The sequence below is a fragment of the Rhineura floridana genome, chromosome 7, assembly GCF_030035675.1.
Source record: "Rhineura floridana isolate rRhiFlo1 chromosome 7, rRhiFlo1.hap2, whole genome shotgun sequence".
Taxonomy (NCBI): Eukaryota; Metazoa; Chordata; class Lepidosauria; order Squamata; family Rhineuridae; genus Rhineura; species Rhineura floridana.
The window spans coordinates 95,875,382-95,891,087 of record NC_084486.1 but is presented as its reverse complement, the minus strand read 5'-3'; the positions used below and the strand labels follow the sequence as shown (position 1 = coordinate 95,891,087).

General features: G+C 42.8%; 1 long non-coding RNA gene across 1 annotated transcript in view; it reads left to right on the top strand.

The window, feature by feature from the left end:
- The first annotated feature begins 211 nt into the window (after window positions 1-211).
- The window catches only part of LOC133388464 (uncharacterized), a 37,728-nt gene continuing 22,233 nt past the window's right edge, over window positions 212-15,706 (top strand). The window contains exon 1 of the long non-coding RNA XR_009763819.1: window positions 212-395. This is a non-coding gene — a long non-coding RNA (uncharacterized LOC133388464). The remainder of the gene's footprint in view (window positions 396-15,706) is intronic.

Here is a 15,706-nt window from a genome sequence, read left to right as displayed (position 1 = left end):
GGCTGAGAATTGTTCTTTGCTTGTTCTCTCCCCAATGGATGTGAGGTGTTCTTGTCTATAAGGTGAGGTACAAGACACTATTGTTTGGGTAAGGAAGTTACCCAAGAAGGTAGGAAACTGCCAGTTCTGAACATGCTGTGTATTTGCACATGCTAATTCCATTTATTTGCTAGTGTTGCAACAGAGGTGTTTGTTAAGTCCAACAGTGAGGCCGAATATGTCTGGTTAGAAGAGTTTAAACTTGTCAGAAGATTACAGCCTTAATCCTGAGATGGTAGTTTCTTTCATTCCTATTTTCTAGCAGGTGACGGTGGGATAGGAATGATCGAAATCTGCCAGAGAAGAGCTGGAACTAATTTATAAGCATTCCTAAGTAAGGAGACTGCTCAGCTGAGGTAAATATACCTAAATCTTTAGACTTTTTCTAGTGATATTTGGCTGTTTGGGGGACAATCCTGACTGAGGAAAAGGCAGCTGCATCTAATCATCAGAGTCTTTCACAGAGGCCCTGAGAAACTAAGTGCCGCAATCAAAATCATTTTCTGTATGAAACTTTTGGCTTTCACACGGCTGTACCTGATGTTTACTTGTGGCAAGGAAAAGAGTGGGCCCCATGCTCCAGCCTCTTAAAAATACAGGATAGGCCTTTTATGCTCTCAGTAGACAGGCCTCTGTGTGAATCCCAAAGGAGCATTTCACACGTAAGTGGGGGAAATGGCATAGAGTCACTGAAATCCACACCATTAGAAGAAGTGTTTGCCTATCTCAAAGGAAAGGTTTACTGTGGCAATAAACCCTTTACTGTAGCAACTCATTACAGACCCCATCAAAGCTGGCTGGGGGGAAGGCCATAGGCTGCTGGTTCTTGCTGGATCAATAAAAGATCACTGTGACAAGAAGAAGCACTTAATGGCTCACCATTCTGTAAAAGGGGGAAAAACCCACTCTAGCGAAGATACAGGGCTGCCTAGTGGGTGCCAAACTTTTCTTGTTGCAAGAGGCATTAATGAATTCATTAATCAGTTAATGGCAAGGAGAGCCTTTGGGGACCAGCAAGGCTGTTAATGACTCCCAGAGGGGAGACGCTGGTTGTCATGGATCTAACGGTCCACAGTCATTGATTCACAGTTGGTTACCTTTGCTGGAGATCTCTTGGGAATGAACATGTATTTGAAAACATTAAGCTTCATTGCCAGTATTACAGTGATGCCTGCTAGCCCATCCTCATCACCAGTGTGATGGAGGGTATTCATAGCGTACCCCCACACAAAGCAGCAGATTTAAACCCATTATACTTAATTACATTCTACAGATGAGCAGTTGAGGCCCAATGAGATGATAGGATTTGCAGAGGCTCACATTTAACAGCATACTGCCAAACATAGATCCTACATGATGATTATATTGTTGCAGATCTTATTGTCTGCTTTTAACTATATTTTCTCATTCTCTCTCTCTCTCTCTCTCTCTCTCTCTCTCTCCCTCCCATTTCATGTTTCCTTTGGTTTCCTCACTGGGTCCTTGTTGATTTTGTATGGTGTATATACAATACTTGGTATGTTTAAGGTGCCTTAGAAATGTTAAATTAATATTATTATGCTGATTTCACTTCCCCATTGATCATCAATGCTATCATTTTAGAAGATAATCCTAGAGTTACCCATTACAGTCCTGAAAATATTTGTCATTCCAACCTCCTTTTGGGTCAGAGCTCTTCATCCAGTTCCCAATCACAGATAGAAGAATGAAGGGTAGAGAAACTAAAACTACAGTTTATAACCCATTAAGGAAGTCAGTAAGACAATCTAGTTCAAAAAACAACAAAAAATAAGGACGGAAGGTTTATTTGTGGTCGATCAGGATGATGTGAGAATATATTGTCATTGTCAGGATGGCTCTCGATGTCTGACTGCTGCGTACTTATGAAGGAATGGTGGAATCACACTGTCATTTCCTCTGAAATATCTGGAGATTAGCACTGGCTAGAGTAGGTCACTGGGTTAGAAGAAGAATTGGCTGATTTCAATCCAAATGTTAGGGACTATTGCCCTATTCAGGTATTATAAAAACTAGGTGTGTACACTGACCACAAGATTTGGTTTGGACCTCCAATCTTGCACTTCAGAAAACAGCCCACCTCAGCCTGAGGTTCTTTGATTTGGCTTGGGGCCATATGAGACTGCTTCATTCCCTCCTATTCGCTATTGATTTTTTAAAAAAACACTTTTAACTTTTTTCCTTTTGACAAGTGGATAAAAGTTGCAGGCACAGAATCTCCATCCCAACACACATCCAAACTTGGCAAATTACAGACAACTAGATCCAGAGGCTTTTGTGCTGGGCACCATTGGATATTTTTAAAAGGAAAACGTCTATAACTTTTTTTGTTGGGCAGAATTGGGTGAAATTTACAGGACAAGGCTGCCCCTTCTGAGGACATAAATCCTGCCAAATTTCAGAAGGAAGGTTGTAGTGGTTTTTTCATAAGGGCAGCCACTGCAAGTTTTGTGGGGGGTGAAAAGAAATATTTTAATCTCCCATAGTGTTTTGTGACCCCCTCTAGGATGCACACCTTAACGTGGTGAGGGGGTTTGAGAGTGTTGAAGAAGCTGAGAGCAATGCCGTCAGGAATCTAGACCAAGAGGCTAGACTCCTAGCAGGGGCACCCAAGGCGGAATGGTCAAAGCTGAGACACCAGACTAAGATGCATCCAAACTCAGAGGAAGGCAGTGGTGAACCACCTCTGAATACCTCTTAACGTGAAAACCCTATGAACAGAGTATCCAAAATGAAAAACAAGATAATGCTGGAAGATGAGATCTCCAGGTCAGAAGGCACTCACCAAGCTACTGGGGAAGAACAAAGGACAAGTATGAGTAGTGCTGTGACTAATGATGCAGCTGGATCAAAGCCGAAAGGAAGCCTAGAGGCTGATGTGCACAGATGAGAAAGAAGAGTCCAGAGTTGTACGATGCACACAATAGGAACATGGAATGTGAGAAGCATGAACCAGGGAAAGTTAGAAATTGTCAAGCAAGAAATGGAACATATCAACATTACAATACTTGGCCTGAGTGAATTAAAATGGACAGCAATGAGACATTTTCAATCAGACAACTACAAAATATTTTATGCAGGGAATGAGAAATTAAGAAAAAAAGGGGTTGCTTTAATAGTGAGAAGTGATGTAGCAAAAACAATTAAGAGCTATAACACAAGGTATGAGCGAGTGATATCACTGAGATTTAATGGGACCTATTAACATAACCATCATCCAAGTCTACGCTCCAATGGCAAATGCAGAAGAAGAGGAACTGGAGAGATTTTATGCAGAAGTACAGGAAGAAACTGAGCACACACCAAAACAAGATGTGCTGGTAATCATGGAGGACTGGAATGCAAAAGTAGGGAACAGAGAAGAACTAGGAATTGTGGGGAAATGGGGCTTAGGAGATAGAAATGAAGCAGCAGAAAGACTTATTGAATTCTGTGAAACCAATAATTTGCTTCTTGCAAACACATTTTTTGAGCAACCGAAAAGATGACTGTATACGTGGACATCACCAAATGGTCAATATAGGAATCAAATTGATTATATAATTGGTAGCAGAAGATGGAGAAGTTCCATACCTTCTGCAAAAACAAGACCAGGAGCAGACTGTGGTACAGATCATGAACCGGTTGTATCGTAAATCAGAGTAAAGCTAAAGAAGAAGAACAAAGCAATCATAATGCCAAAATACAATTTAAATAACATCCCAGTAGAATATAAAGATCAAATAAGGAACAGATGTGAGGCTTTAAACTTAGTTGGCAGAGAACCAGAAGAACTATGAAGTCAGAGAAATTATCAGGAAAGAATGCAAAAAGATAATACCTCTAGTTAAAAAGATAGAAAGACCTCAATGGATGACTGAAGAAACTCTTCAAATGGTTAAAGAGAGAAGGAAAGCAAAAGCAAAAGAAGATAGAAACACGGTTAGAACCGTAAATGCAACAATACAGTGACTAGTACATAGGGACAAAAAGAACTTGTACAATTGTTATTGTATAGAAATAGGACAACAAAAAAGGGTAAAAGAAGAGCCCTGTTCCAACAGATTCGAGAAATAGAAGGAAAATTTAAACCAAGGGTAGGGATGTTGAATAATCAACAGGGGAACACACTGACTGACTACGATGAAATAAAAGGAAGATGGAAGAACTCTATAAAAGAGATGCAAAGATGACAAATTCGTTCATGGAGGAACCGTGTGATGAAGAACCAGAAATTTTAGAATGTGAGGTGAAAGCTGCTCTTAAAGTACTTGGAAGAAACAAATCACCAGGAACAGATGGCATACCAATAGAGTTGCTACAAGCTACTGAGACTGAATCTGTCCAAATGTTGACAAAAATTTGTCAAGAAATATGGAAAACTAAACATTGGCCCACAGACTGGAAGCGTTCAATATATATCCCACTTCTAAAGAAAGGGGATCCCAGAGAATGCACTAATTACTGAACTATTGCCTTAATATCCCATGCAAGTAAAGTAATGCTCAAGATTCTACAACAAAGGCTCTTACCATATCATATCTGGAGCAAGAAATGCCAGACGTCCAAGCTGGATTTAGAAAGGGAAGGGGCACCAGAGATCATATTGCAAACATACGTTGGATAATGGAACGGACCAGGGAATTTCAGAAGAAAATCACTCTATGCTTTATAGACTACAGCAAAGCCGTTGACTGCGTAGATCATGAAAAACTATGGAATGCTTTAAAAGAAATGGGGGTGCCACAGCATCTGATTGTCCTGATGCGCAACCTATACTCTGGACAAGAGGCTACTATAAGTGTGACACTGAATTTTGTTTATTTAAGTTAAATATAAAGATTGCTCATTTTGGGAATTGTAGCACAGTTAATTTACAGTTAATTTACTTGTGCGTGTGTTTAAAAGAAATGCTAATTTGCTGACTGGCCTTGTTTGTTTAAAGCTGTGCTTGCAAAATGAGATATTAGATTTAGTTGCAATATGCAGCTGTGTTTGTAGGAAAAGGTATCAGATATGAGTGAAACATCCAAGGTTGAAATGAGAAAAACAAGTATGAATAACAACTTCCAAATATGGAGTTAGGAAGAAGATGGGCATGGATTAAAGTGTTGTAAGGAAAATGAAAGTGATGTAGTTATGATGATAATGATGCTAATGTAATTAACATATCAAAGTTAATAAGAAGGCTGACTGTGTTCAGCTTGAATCAGAACTGGCTTGGCTGTTTCTCCACGTGCACGTGTTAGTAATAAACATACTCCTTCTCCATCATTGTTTCGTCGTTTTCTGAACTCTATTGGGTGAGTATTGGGAGCGAACTCAAGCCACCAGGATCCCTAAAAGGGACTGGGGCGTTTTGTTTGTAACAAACTGGCGACATTCCGCCGGGACTCATTTTCTGGCGTCCCTCTTTTGCCTCGGGCGTGGTCCACAGGAGGTTGGGAAAAGAGCGCTCCAGGCCATATTCAGCCTGCCCGAGCCTGTGAGAGCAGACCGGGGCGACAAGGCATCTCCATGACTCCCTTTTAAATTGAAACAAGGTTGGAGTGGAGCGGGGGATTGAACGTTCCAACGTCTTTGGTCGACAGTGGTAAGGAGCCCAGTGGGCTTATATGTGAAGAGAGTGGTGTGTGGAAATGTGTGTATGAGACAAGGCGTATCCCCAGGTGGACTACCTTGAAGCGAGTGTGGACCGTGAGTAGCGCGTTTCCCTACCTCCGCAAGGAGATGCGCCGCAAAAACTGGGAAGCGGGTGTCGTACGTCATCTGTCCATTGTTTTGTCTCAGACACCCCCCAGGTTAGACGGAGAGGCTACCAGAAAATGGGGCAGGGTGCTTCAAAACAGGAGGGGACAGAGGGGACAGGACACAAGAGAGTTAAGAAAGGATCTGGAAAGAGTCAAAAGAAGAAAGGTGATTGGAAAATGACCCCCCTTGAATGTGTTTTGCAAAACTTTCTTAGATTTAAAACAAATGTTATTTCTTCCGGAGGGCCCGTCCCAAACGAAGAACAATTGTCAATGTTTTGTGATGAAGAGTGGGTGGAGCTGGGCATTGATTGGCCGCTGGGTGGGACGTTCAACCTAACTAAGGCTCGGCAGTTGGAAGCCACCCTCTTTAACATGCTGCCAGACGAGACAACTTTGTGGTGGTATGCAAGGGGTTGGAGAGCCATCTGCCTAGACCCACCACAAGAATGTGCGCTGACTATGGCGTTGGCTCAATGTAAAATTAATGAGGGGAAGAAATTGAAAACTAAGCCCCCAGTCCTCCAGGCAGAGGAGGAGGAATGCTTAGTTTCACCTACGGCCCCACCTGTGATCCCTTTACCGCCGCCTCAGGGTCCGGTGATTCCTCTACCAGCACCAGCACCACCAGTGCTACCACAGGCGGTCCAACAGCCACCAGCCCAGATTCAGCCACCAGCCCAGATTCAGCCACCAGCCCAGACGCCACCACCTCAAATCCAGCCCCCAACGTATCAACAGTCGACTGCCCCGCAGACCCAGTCCACTAGCTTTGGAACTCCGCCTGGAACTGCAGTAACGTCCCAAGATTTAAATCAATCTTTAGGGCGGCTGAGACAAGAATATGATATTTTGGATCGTTACACTCATTCTGTACTACAAAGCCAGGGCTTGGGAGCTTCGCCCCAAACGATACAGCCACATCTCCAGATGATTGAGGAAGTTAGGAGGGAGAATCAAGGAGTGAGCGGACATACCTTGCGGAGTGGGCGGACATATAGTTCCACTCCCATAGGCAATGGCGCAGGTAGAAATAACCCTGAACTGGAAGATGTTTTGGCTGATGCCACCTTTATGGGACCAATGCGACAAATGTTGGATGGCCATGGAGGAGTTGCCTATGTACATGTGCCTTTTACTACTTCTGATTTGTTTAATTGGAAAAATCAAATGCCAGGCCTGAGGGAGGACCAAGACAAACACTGCCAATTGTGGGAGACTATTTTCACTAGTCACCACCCCACTTGGGCAGATATACAGACATTAATGAATACTCTCCTCAGTCCGGAGGAGAAGTCACTGGTACTCTCTCAAGCCAATGCTCTCGCATTAGAAGAGCAGAGACAAGGTGGCAACGCATCCGGTTTAGCCCCAGATCGTGTTTTACCAACAGTGGAGCCTCATAGGTGGATCCAAACCCCAGGAGCAGCGGCCCCTGAGATAACCACATATAAACGGCTGATTTTATATGGATTTAGGCATGCCATCCCTAAACCAATGAATATGGCAAAATTATATGAAATTCATCAGGAAAAAGAGGAAACTCCCTCTGCTTTCCTTAACCGCCTTACTACAGCTATGCGGAGATTTACTACCCTCAATCCCGAGGCTGCTGAAAATCAAAGGCTCCTAATTTCCCTGTTTATTGGCCAAAGTTCTACAGACATCCGAAAGAAATTACAGAAGGTGGAAGGAGTGATGGGTATGGGACTTGGACAAATAATAGACATTGCATTCAAGGTCTATGTAAATAGGGATGAAGCAAGTAAGAAGGAAGAGGGAAAGTTGATGAAAAAGCAATACAGTATGATTGAGAAGCAATGTGACATGATTGCGGCAGTGGTTGGAGTAAATCAAAGAGACAGAGGAAGAGAGCCAAGGAGGAGACTGGAAAAGGATCAGTGTGCTAAGTGCCTGAAGAAAGGCCATTGGGCAAGGGATTGTAGAAATGAGAGGGTACCTAGGCCCCGCCAAGAAGGATGTCGTGATTACAGAGAGGTCCCTGGCTCTCGAAACAACTATAGGGAGCCGAGGATAGTCTCGAGCTCTGACCCGAACCCACCCTATGTTCGGATCGCGGCTGCCAGAGGGCAGGAGGAGGAATCAGAATGAAGGTGGACGGGATATGAGGGCGGCTCGTGGGAAGAACCATATGTGTCCCTTACCCTGAATAATTCGGCAGTCCAAGGACTAGTGGACACAGGAGCGGCCTTCCCTATGATCCCACGAGCAATGTCCCGTCTACCCCTGACCCTCAGTAAAGAAACCAAGGATGTAATGGGAATAGAAGGACAGCGTCATCAAATCCCTTTGTCCCAACCCATACAGGTACACCTTCCAGGAAGAGAAGATAAACAACAATGTTTTACACATCAGTTTTTGGTCTCGGATGGTTGCCCCATTGCATTATTTGGAAGGGACCTTCTAGCAAAGCTCCAGGCCCAAATTACTTTTAGAGGAAACACCTTGGAAGTGGTGATACCAAAGCGGCAAGAATGCACTTTCCAAATGATCTTAAGGGGGGAGCCAGAAGTCAAAGAGAAACAACAGTGGGAGCCTCCGGAAGGAATTCACCCTGATGTTTGGGCCAGAAAGAATAATCCTGCTCGTGCGGTCAATGCTGAACCAGTGAAGGTCAGATTGAAGCCTGGGGTAGGCCCGACTCCAGTGCGTCAATTTCCTTTGAAGCCAGAAGTACGTCTAAGTTTGAAGGAACTGGTGACGGACTTCATCCAGTACCAATGGCTACATCAAATTACTAGTCCACACAATACCCCCATATTTGGAGTTCTCAAGGAAGGCCGCCCAGGACAGTATAGGCTGGTGCAAGATTTGCGAACTATTAATGAAAAAGTTCTGGAAAATGTTCCAGTGGTACCAAATTCGCATACTTTGTTGGCCCACGTTCCTGGCAAGACAATTCGGTTCACAGTCATAGATCTAAAAGATGCATTCTTTTCAATACCCCTTCATGAAGATAGTAGAGATCTTTTTGCATTCCAATGGGAGGATCCGGTCGACCTTCGACAGTGTCAGCTGACCTGGTCCGTGTTGCCCCAAGGGTTCATCAGCTCCCCATCTGAATTTACCAAGGCATTGCAGAAAGATCTGGGACCTTGGTATCAACAACAACCAACGTCGGCATTACTGGTCTATGTGGATGATCTTCTGATCTGTAGCCCAGATGAAAAGAGTAATGAACAGGACGCCGTGAGCTTACTGAACCATTTACATGCCTGTGGATATCGAGTGTCCAAGGATAAGGTACAATGGAATCAGGAGAAAGTGACGTACCTTGGATACCAACTGTCACGAGAAGGACGCATGTTGTCAACTGAAAGGCGGGCGGCGATCTGTGGTCTACCACCACCAACAAATGTTAGGGAGCTGCGGTCATTCTTGGGTCTGGCCGGCTTTTGTCGACAATGGATACCAAATTACAGTAGTTATGCCACTCCCCTGTATGAACTGTTGAAGAAGGAAACTGACTGGAAATGGACTAAAGAATGTCATCAAGCGTTTGGAGATATCAAATGAGCTCTACAGAAAGCACCAGCTTTAGCCCTGCCAGATGGACTAAAGCCATACAGACTGTACGTTTCAGAAAACAAAGGAACTGCCAGTGGAGTTTTGACACAGCAGTGGGGTCCTGATTACCTACCCGTGGGTTATTACTCCTCCCAATTGGATCCTGTGGCAAGAGGATGGCCAGCTTGCCTACGAATTGTGGCAGCCACAGGAATCCTTTTGAAGAAAGCTGAAAAGATCATGATGGGAGCCCCTGTGGAAGTATTGGGACCACATGATTTGAAAAGGATCCTGGGAGAAAAGGCAGCTAAGGTTCTCAGTCCAAGCCGGCTTACCCAGTATGAACAACAGCTGCTGGGACGGCAAGGCTTACGCCTGAGAACTTGTAATACTTTGAATCCAGCGACATTACTGCCTCAACCCGGAGAGTTGGTGCATGATTGCATCCAGACACTGGAATGCTCATTGAAACCCCGAGTAGACTTGACTGATCAGCCAATAACAGGGCGACATTTATATGTGGATGGAAGCTCGAAGGTGATAAATGGACAGTGGTATGCAGGTTACGCCGTGTGTGAGGACTTAAAGGCCATAAAGAGTATCAAGTTGCCAGCCACCTATTCAGCCCAGATGGCGGAACTGGCTGCAGCCATAGATGCCCTGCGAGAACTGGACCAGCAAGAGGGGAATATATACACTGATTCCAAGTATGTATTCTAAACTGCACATGCTTTTGCTATGCTGTGGAAAGAAAGAGGTTTTATTAAAAGTGATGGACACAGGATTGAGCATCAACAAATGATAATGGAATTTCTGGAGTGTGTTCAACTACCAAAGAAAGTAGCAATTATTCACGTGAAGGCCCATGGAAGAGAGATGGATCCAGTTCGGCGAAAAGGAAATCATCAAGCAGATGAGGCTGCAAAGGAAGCAGCGCTGAGTGGACTACCATTGAAGAGGAATTTAATGAACATTATGATTCCATGGAAGGAGTTGACTCCTCAATATTCCAAGAAAGAGGAAGATGCTGCAGTACAGTATGGGGCTCAGAAATTACCTAGTGGTTGGTGGCAGTTACCTACAGGATTAATCTTCGTCCCATGAGTGGTGCTTCGAGCCCTTGTAATGGAAACTCATAAACAGACTCATCTTGGAGGCAATGCTTTAGGGGATCTTCTAATCAGACAAGTAGTTGCACCAGGATTATATGAAGAAACAAAGCGAGCGGTATATGGATGTACTATCTGTGCAGCAACTAATCCTGCTCCAAAGCCACCGCCGGCCATGGGAGGAAGACCATGGGCCTATTACCCTTTCCAGAGACTACAGATAGACTTTGCAGAATTACCAAGATGTGCGGGGTACAAGTATTTACTTGTCATAATAGATCAGTTGACAGGATGGATAGAGGCCTTCACCACGCGAACGGCGACAGCAATTACAGTAGCAAAGATACTGTTGAAGGAAATTTTTCCAAGATATTCCATGCCAGAGACATTTGAGTCAGACCAAGGTCCACACTTTGTGAGTAAGATAATTTGCGCTGTAAGTGCGGCCTTGGGGTTTAAGTGGAACCTCCATACTCCGTGGAGACCACAATCATCCGGTCAAGTTGAACGCGCCAACCGGACGGTTAAGACTTTGTTGACCAAATTGTGCCAAGAAACCAAGTTAAATTGGGTAACAGCACTGCCATTGGCTTTGACCATTATGAGAAACACTCCAAGGGGAAAAACAAAATTGACTCCTTTTGAGTCACTGTTTGGCAGACCTCCCATTGAGCCTGGGCCCCAGACAGAGATTAATGGGGAACTGGGGAATAGACAGTTATTGGAGTATATTATTATTATTTATTTATTTATTTAATTTCATTTATAAACCGCCCATAGCCAATGGCTCCCTGGGCGGTGTACAACATACAATAATACAATAAATGAACAAAATCACAGATAAAAATACAAATTCATAATAACACTAAATGATATTAGCATAGCTAAAACATTAAAACAGTAAAATACATAGAAATATATTAAAATGCCTGGGAGAATAGGAAGGTTTTAGTCTGGCGCCGAAAGGATAGCAGCGTAGGCGCCAGGCGTACCTCCTCAGGGAGACTGTTCCACAATTCGGAGGCCACCACCGAAAAGGCCCTAGATCTTGTCATTACCCTCCGAGCCTCTCGGTGAGACGGTACTCGGAGGAGGGCCTTAGATGTCGAACGAAGTGTACGGGTAAGTTACTGCCTTGCAGGGTGTTTTGTCCTCTATTCACAGGCACAATCGTGAGTTTCAGAGGTTACCCCTGGATGTGGCGATCCATCAGTACCAACCCGGTGATTGGATACGAGTTCGGAAGTGGAAGCAAGAACCTTTGCAGCCCACGTGGGGACCGCCGGAGCAGATCATCTTAATTACCGAATCGGCAGTAAAGCTTGTAGGCCACAAGCGATGGGTCCATGCTAGTCGTATAAAAAGAGCCAAGCCTGTAACTATCCAGGAACCTGAGCAGGGAGTAGCCAAGGACTCCCCACCTGGAGGGGTGAAGGATCAGACACCTGAAGCCAAGTGGCTGTCGGAAACTGTACTGGGTTTCGGACTTCCGGGAAGGGTGACTTCGCTTGTGCCTGCTTTTGGGACGGGCTCCCGCCTCAAAAGAAGCTTATTCAGATATAAATCAGTCAGAACATTTTTTTTTTTGACTGATGAAATTTCTCCCGGGCAGGGAGAAACGTAGAGATCAACCTCAAACCCTGTTTTTGTTGGGAGGACTGGATTTCATTAATTTATGAGATAAGGTCCAGCCAACAATGCCGGACGGACTTTCTAACAAGCTCTATCTGCTTAAGCGATACGTTTATCTTTTCTTCAAAGAGAGAACGGACTAACAGGCAAGCACCCTTCTTTCTATTATTTTTTTTACTTGGTTTAAATTGTTGCAGCAAAAGGAGATTTGTCAGATTGATCGACTTTGGACAACTTCTGGGTGAGATATAGCTCTTCTCTGTTATTCACGAAATTAACAGCTTATCTCTGTTTCTGTCGCAAAAAGCTGTCCTGGAAGTGCATTCTAAAGATAATAAACAGAAGAGGGATTTCTATTCCTGGTTTCTATTCTGAGGAATATTATATTGTCTGGGACTATTCTCTTTTTGGTCTATTTTATTTTGACGAATCTGCTTCTTCACGACGCCACTAACTGTTTTGATGCTGGGAACTAAATTTGTTTTGCATTCTTGCACAAGAGAGATAAGGCAGGTTGCTCTGTTTATACTGTGATGTCATCAAGCCTGGAATATTAACCCAATTGTTGCTGAAATAAGAAGTGGTTCTTCTTTATTTTTGTTTTGCTTTGTTTTTGTGGTTTTAAAAATGGCAATCAAGAAAGTGGCTGAGAATCTGGAAGTAATTATGTTTCAGAAAATAATGGATGAGATTGAGATAACGAAACAAACCCTGCGACAGGGTAGTAAGGAGCTGAAAATTGAACTGAGCAAAATGACGCAGGAGCTTAAAGAAATAGGGGACCCTGTGAGAGAGGAGAATGAGATCAGAGATGAGAAAAGAAAAAATAAAGGGAAGATACAAGCCTTGGAGATTGGAACAAATGTGGAATTGGAAAAAGATCTGGAGTTCATGGATTTTAGAAATAAAATCTACTGTTTGGAATTTAATGTTATCTCTGAAGAAATTAATGAAGATATTAGAGATAAAGTTATCAATGGCTTGGATAATCTTCTGGACTGGAATGATGTGATGGAGCTTGATATAGAGAAAATCTATGGAATTAACTGCAGCCATGTGACAATGGAAAAACTCTTAAGAGATGAGCCAGTGCATTTTGTAAAAAAGAAGAACACAGATATGACTTTACAACAGTATTTCAGCAACTTATTCAGAATGGATGGCAAGAAAATATTTGGGATAGAGGAAATTCCCATCAGACTCTTATTATATGACTATGGCTACAACAGCAAGATTATTATGGAATACTGATAATGGAAGATTGGACACTGAAATTACTGGACTTAACAGGACTATTGAAGATGGAAGATGGAACTAATAGGGATAATGGAATAATGGCTATTGAAATTATTGGACCTAACAGATTCTGATGAGATGGATTAATCGAAATGTTTATTTGGACTATGGTTATGACAATAAGATTATTATAATTATTAACGAGATGGATTAATTGACATGTTTATTTGGAGAAAAATTGATAGATATATTTCTTAAAGAATTGAAACCTCTCTTTGACTTTTTGTGGAAAGAATAAAGTAATGTTTATGAGATTTGATGATTAATTAAGATAACTACTGGAGGAAAGTGATTTTATAATATGATTTAAGAGACAGGATTGTTATATATTGTAGACCTATAACTGATTTGATATGTGACAAATGGGAAGTCAACATTTTATTTTATTTTTTTTGTTTAATCATTTTTGTTTTGTTTTGTTTTTTGTCTTTGAATGTTTTATGATTTTGTTTTCTATGTTTTATGAAAATTTGAATAAAAATTATTGTAAAAAAAAAAAAGGAAACCGTACCGGGTTTCAGCCTGAAGCTAAAGCTCAAGAAACAATAAACTTGAATGGGCGGGTCTCTTCCCCCTCGCCCAATGCTAGTTTTTCCCACTGGAGCACCAGTAGTTCATAGGTTTAGAGTCACAATCCCAGTAGTAGTCGGTCAAAAGAGATCTCCGCTGGGCTATTGTAGATGTGACAGATCTGTTTATAGACGTGACCGATATAGTTGGCATCCAGTTACCAGTACTCAAATTACAGTTAAGATAACTACTTGAGAGATTGGCTTACAGGGAAATTATTACAAGGTAGATGGGTGGAGCGCTGGTTCCCACCCCAGCCTTCCAAGTAATGCCTATTCAGCTACCTTTTGATCCAAGACCACATACGAAAGTCTTGGTTTGTGCAAGTATTTTGATACGAGGTAGACGGTGTCTCCTTCCCATAGTTGAAACGTGGGTTACCCCTCGGGAATTGACACCTGTGCTACTGAGATGGATTCGTTGGTATTAAAGTAGCGAATGGGAGGTTCTGCACGACCTTTACCTTTGAAGACAGCTGTACGAGAGTTTCCAGGAGATAGCCGACCAGCGGTAGATGTGATAGTATTGTACGCTCGACCTAGGTTAAATCAGAAGGGCTACGTACGAACAAGTTACCGTTGGAAAGTACTGACTTGGGGCTTGTTAACATTTTGGAGATCAGGATTAGAAGATATTAACATAGAATAGATTATAATTAGCAATACTTTATGTCAAAATGGGTCGAACCCACCCAAGTACCAACTCCTTTGGCTTTAAGTCTATGCTTGGTACTATCCTGTGTCTTGCTTCTCTATATATGGTATATGTCTGCTTCCCAACCTCTTTTCCCACGCAAGAAACGAGAGTATGCAGTCGTCAAAGGCGCTCATTCCAGGAGAAAGGGGAAAATGTGTTTGTTAAACTTGCCCAGGAAGTAGCAGAAGGATTTAACCTTAGCAATTGTTGGGTCTGTGGCAATCCAAGAGGGTTTCCACAGTGGCCATGGATGGCAATACCTCTCAACCCCAAGTGGTTATTAAGTAACCTTAGCGAGGTACACAATGGAACAGGAGTTTGGGGAACGAGTCACTGGTGGTATTTAAATTGGATTCCTACCGGCCAGTATTGTGTTTCACAGAACTCTACCAAGGCAATGCATTGGCTTGGAAATAGTAAGTGTAATTGGACTCTCCAATATGCTACTCGATATTATCCAGGACCTGGAGAGACCATCACTCCTTGTGCCCTGTGGAGTAATGGGACACATGTGGCATTAAAGAATGGTATTTGGGCACCATGTATTCGGATGAATAAGGATGGGACAAACGATTCATATTCATGTCGTACCCACTGGAATAATTTAACTCAAGAGGGACAGTTATGTGCTTGGTTCAAAAGTAGCAAGAATCAGTCCTTCAATAGAAAAGAATGGGTTTGGCACCATTTAAATGGGACAGTAGTGAGTGGATTCCAAAACTATTGGGCAGTCACTAACCATACAAAACCAGGGTGTGTCTGCAAATGGAAAAATGAAACAGGGTTATGGAGATGTACGGTAACCCAGGGAGGTGCTAGTTTAAGCCCTCTTGGAAATGAATCATACTACATCCCATATCAAATTAATAAATCTATGTTTAACAGAGAGGCACTTCTAGCATTAAAAGGCCATTATTGGATTTGTGGATCTATAGCCTACTCAATTTTACCAATTAATTGGACAGGCACATGTTATATTGGGATTATACAACCCCAATATGCAATAAAAGGTGGAGGCTTGAATCCCTTAATCCCAGTGTTTGATGAAGAACAGTCTGAAAGAAAGAAAAGGGCACTTGATCTTTCCCT